The sequence below is a fragment of the Mercenaria mercenaria genome, chromosome 10, assembly GCF_021730395.1.
Source record: "Mercenaria mercenaria strain notata chromosome 10, MADL_Memer_1, whole genome shotgun sequence".
In the NCBI taxonomy this organism is placed as follows: domain Eukaryota; kingdom Metazoa; phylum Mollusca; class Bivalvia; order Venerida; family Veneridae; genus Mercenaria; species Mercenaria mercenaria.
In genome coordinates this window covers 71,589,869-71,595,197 of record NC_069370.1, presented here as the reverse complement: position 1 = coordinate 71,595,197, position 5,329 = coordinate 71,589,869, and the positions used below count along the sequence as shown (strand labels likewise).

Here is a 5,329-nt window from a genome sequence, read left to right as displayed (position 1 = left end):
ACATGCGACTGAGTGTTTGTGAGCCGAAATTTTGTAAGGATTTGAATTTTGACAAATGATTTCTTCCAACATTAGCAAACAGAGTTTTGTAAATTATTGATAAAAGTGCCTGATTTGTATTCATGTTAAATGAATAAAGAAATGTATCAAAACCGACATTGTATGGATTTTATCTCGGCTCGCCAGTCATGTGTTGGTATATGGTTTGTTAAACTTCAACTGATTAATAAAAATGTCCCGTGTTTAAAATATGGACCAAAGCAATATATTTTTTCATAAAGATAAATAGCTCTGAACAAAATAACAAGATATGTGTATTATTTTTGTAACATGCTGAAATTCCTCTGTATATGATCATTAAGTCAGATACTGACAAAATAGAATACAAAGACAAATATCAAAGACCGTAGTAAGTGTGAGAAATACTAAAAAAAGTTTCTGTAAGCACAAGAATTTAAGGTTTGAATTAAAAAAAAGTCCGCTATCATTGTTGAGAACTAAATGGGTTATGCCAAACCGTCCTCGGCAAAGGTATTTTTAAAGGGTGAAACAAAATATGTTTATTTGAGTCGAAAACACAATGATTAATGAATAAATTAATTAATTTAATCAATTAAATCAATCAATATTTGAAAAAGTAATCAGTAAAAAACAGAACAAACAAAAAACATTGACTTTAACAGCCGTATTTGGTGTATGCCCGAGCATATCCAGCTCTCCTTGAAAAAACTTGAAAGAAAGCAGGGAGTAATACACAATTTGACATATAAGGTAATTTTGGATGAGGCTCGCCTTCCCGAATTTCACGTTATTTTCATTCATAGTTTCTTACCAAAATTAATTCGCCAAACTTCTTTTGTGCATTATGCCTACATTTGACCTTTTTTCATTGTAAAATTACACAATTGCAAAATGATAAAGACTTACATTATTTCAATATTTTATTTCTGTATTTTAGGATATAATATTCAATACAGAATCCTGCAACTGCAAGTGGTACCAGCCTGCAATAAATTAAAATTATAGATGATTCACGATGTTTTCAATCACATACATAATTCAAGTACCCTATTTTTGAAAAACTTGCACAAACTCTGAAAACATAATTATGCTCTTTTTAAGAGGATTTCCCGGTACTTCGACTGAGTACATGTATATTATTCAGTAATATTTAATATAGCGTCACTTTCGTTCAAGAGTGATGTGAATCAATTTTAGCAACTTCTAGTTCTACAGGTTGATAAGCCCTTATTTTCCATAGAAGTGTCTCCTATTCCACAAAGCCGCAATTTAAACCAGTTAATGTCATTCCAGTCTGTTGCCAGCATTAAAGGTACCATCGGTAAATATTAAAATTACCATCAGTAAATTACGTATTGGTATCCGATGTCGATATTTTGCGATTTTTTACAGAAGGTTTGTGCGCGTTGAGCTACATTTACGACCAAAGAATACGGAGTTGCCTATCAGGAATGAAATTGACGAGTGTCATTACAGGTTCACTACCTTAAGACGACGATTGGTTTAATTCTTGGAATAAAACATTTTCAAACGAACATAGAACATAGAAGTTTGTAATGGCTGACTTGAACTCTGACTGAAAACTGCACTAGCTCTTAAAAGATAATTCAATCATGTTAAATATTTGTTCTTATCAGCCACGTGATAATTGAGCCAATACCATGTATGTGTAAAGTCACACAGTTCCACGACGTACCATAACCATTTTCATTGAACTCAGGGTCAGCCAATTAGCTGCTCGAGTTTTGAAAGTTGTTACCAAACCCAGATTTATAACCTTGGACAACGGACACAAAGTTTTAACATTCAAGACGCCTCCGTGGCCGAATGGTTACGGTCGCTGACTTCAAATCACTTGCCCCTCATCGATATGGGTTCAGGCCTCACTAGAAGCGTAGAAATTTTCATGTGAGGCAGCCATAATATTATGGTTCTACCCAGATGCCCGCCCGTGATGAAATAATGTCCGGTAGGGCACCTGGGGTCTTCCTCCACCATCAAAAGTTGGAATGTCGCTATATGACCTATGATTGTGTAGATGTGACTTTAAACCAAACAAAACATTCAATTTAGACAGCAACATCAGAATGCAACACTGCCATTGGACAACGTCACAAATATGCTTAGAAAATAACCTGTTTTGTCCTATCAAGTTTTGAGAAAGATATGTTTTAAGACCAGCACCTGATTTATTGACAGATACATGTGGCGTTTTTGTTACAGTGCGCATGTTGGGTATCCGGGCAACTGAAGTCTCGGCAGTGGTTAGTGCACCCCTGGTGATGATGGCAGTGGCATACATCCTTGTGGCAGTCTGGAAACTGGCCTTGTGCGCAGGTACATTGGTCGGTCGTGGTGCACGCCTGCTTGGCGCTGTTCGTCACAACGGCTGACAGAAAAAATCTATTCAAAATTTATCATCAGTACACCATATTAGTTTCCTTTAACTTTTAACAGTTTTATTACCAGAAATTTACGTGATTATTTCTCAGCATCGATCCTCTATCTATTTCCTTTTCGTATTTAATAAAAAGGAATACCGTTAAATATGTGCATCTTACTGTAGTTAAACCCTTTAATACGACCATTTTCGATTTAGCTGCATAAAACGATGGACAGAACTTGACCCTCATATCAGATTTATTAATTTCGCCCTGCACTCTTGGCTCAAGTGTTTTTGGCCATAATTTTAATACAACATGAATAGTTCTTCTTGCTGCAAGGGAATTTACAACAACTTTTTCGTGAATAGAATCTGGCTATTATTTTAATCGTTAGCGTACTACACTGCACCCTAGCAAGTTAGATTTTTATAGCAATTGTGTAGCAATATTAATATATAAGAAAAAAAGTATCTTACCAAGATAGGCACAGATGACGGCGCAAATGATGACAACCTTCATGTTTCAAATTGTCGTCTGTTAGAGAAGCCTTCAAAACAATAACTGAGAGCAACTCCGTGAGAGAAAAGCTCTTATTTAAATCTGTGATCAGAGATAAGTCTGAACTTCGTCACAATTTCGTGTCCAAACGTGAACTTTCGAAACGAATCTGATAACATTTGGGACATAAAACAAAATACATGCAGAAATGTGTCTTTAAGACACGGAGGGCTCTCGGTTCGTGATGTTAAGACACACACGTGTGCGCCTTGCGAGTAATGACCCGTTGATAATTCAACATTTAGACTGAACCAAAGTGTGTCAAGTACGACATTGACCTTTCATTTCTGATTCTTAGAGCTATATTCATAGTCTTTACTCAAACTTTCACTTTAGTCAATTTTGAACATCACTCAAGCTGGCCTTGAGTAGACATTGCAGGAGTGTGAGGGAAGTTCAAATGTCATATTCATAAATCCCATTTGGATAAAATAGGGTAACTGGGACAATGAGGTAACTTGGATTCTTCCAACTTTTCAGTAAATTGGGGAAATATGGGTTACGTCCAATAAATAAGATCATCTGTTGTACAGAAACACTCAGTAACACAGCATATTATGGCAAGGTTTTCTCCCGAAGAAATTGAGAAATATTTTAAGGATCAGGCCCCAATTTCACGAAAAAACATAAGTACTTACTTAGTTAAGTCTGTTATTTTAAACTCATGCTATTGCTTAAGCTATTGTTATTTAATGTTGATTTTTTCTATACCAAATGTATTTATAAGTAAATTAAACTATGGTTAGTAATATTTGTCTGCAGTACTTATTTCAGTCACGCAAAAATTATATTTCTATTTAAGCACCATATATAACGATCTTAAGTTTGCTTAAGTATATTTCTTATCTTTATACTTCCTTTTCTGTAAAATTCAGAATTATTGTTGTGCTTTGATCTATGAAATAGTCATGTACGGGTCTGATATTGATGAAAAAGTCAACATTGAAGACACATAAAGGACAAAAACAAGCATTTGAAATAACAGACTTAGCTAAGCAATTACTTAAGTTTTTTCGTGAAATTGGGGCCTTTTTCCTCTTAGCTCTCTGTTGTAAGTATAACTAATTAAATAAAAATAAGAAAATTACACATTGTATATAATTATATCTGTTTTTCTAAGATTATGCATTTAAGCAATCTCGTCATGTTGCTGCATTCGGTATAAATCTTTGCCTGATTTTTATATTGATTTTTTTTTGGTTGGATTTAACGTCGCACCGACACATGATAGGTCATATGGCGACTTTTTTATATTGATGGTTTTGCTTTTTATGGTTTTGCTTTTTTGTCTCCAGTAATCTTGTAAAACTTTCGGAAGGACGATTCAAGTAATGGTTTTATTGTGCACAGATAATGTAACGGATTATAACAATAAATATGACAATAACATCAAAGGTATGCATCATTGCTGATTCTTATTTTTGTATACGTATCTGCCAAGTCGGAAGTTGTCATCTTATAGCGTGATGTATGTCCGTCCGTCCGTTCATTGGTTTTATGATATGCCTGTTCGTTCGTCAGTCTACTCATCTCTAAAGTTCATGCCATCGATTAGTTGATGGAGTTTCTCACAAACACGTGCATCACGTGCAGGAAATGCTAGGTTTCGTAGATCTGTATTTAAATGCAATATGTGGTAATTAAAAGTGTTGAGCAATACTGAGTTCCATTGGAGGAGTTCACAACATTAATAACCTGTATTTCGACAAAGCGAATGCCGGGTCCATGTATGGATTATAACTGCTTTGTATGAATCCAAATGAATTCAGTACTGTTAAACTGCCTCTTTATTTCATACCATAACAGAAACACATATTTATATGCCGACTGGAAATGTTTCCAAATACTTAACAACAAACATAGCTTAAAACAGGTAATTATACTGAACTCTACCTTGTCTCACAATGACAACTATATGCAACATGGCTTTAACAAAATTTAACTTCAATGTACAGACAAGAAAAGCAAAATGCTGCGGATCCATATATTGGTTTACAGCTGTAAACCTTCTACTGTAAGGACTGAACTAGTCCGTAACTTAAAATACGGATTGCCTTATAACTAGTGTGAGATCCCGTCAGTCAAAATGCTTCAGTATATCTTTTATAAAAGATTTTTTTTCAACATTCTAACAAAGTTTCAGGAAATCAATCAGGTGAGCTAATAAAGGTGTACAACCGCATACATGTATGCTGAAAAAAATTGCTAAAAAGTTTCACACATCTTCCTTTTAAAAGCATACTTCTAGGCCCTTTACATGTTAGACTTTGCATATCAAAGGTGATAACTCTAGTCTTACTGAGTGAAATTTGATATTTTAAACAAAACTTCACATCATGAATAATATTCCAGTTCAGTTTCATGAC

At 34.5% G+C, this 5,329-nt stretch overlaps 1 long non-coding RNA gene across 1 annotated transcript; it reads right to left on the bottom strand.

The window, feature by feature from the left end:
- Positions 1–928: 928 nt before the first annotated feature.
- On the bottom strand, positions 929–3,020 carry LOC123560210 (uncharacterized). The gene is made up of 3 exons (XR_006688134.2): positions 2,882–3,020; positions 2,206–2,410; positions 929–1,004 (listed from the first exon to the last, which is right to left on the bottom strand). It is a non-coding gene; the product is annotated as an uncharacterized LOC123560210 (long non-coding RNA).
- Positions 3,021–5,329: the final 2,309 nt, after the last annotated feature.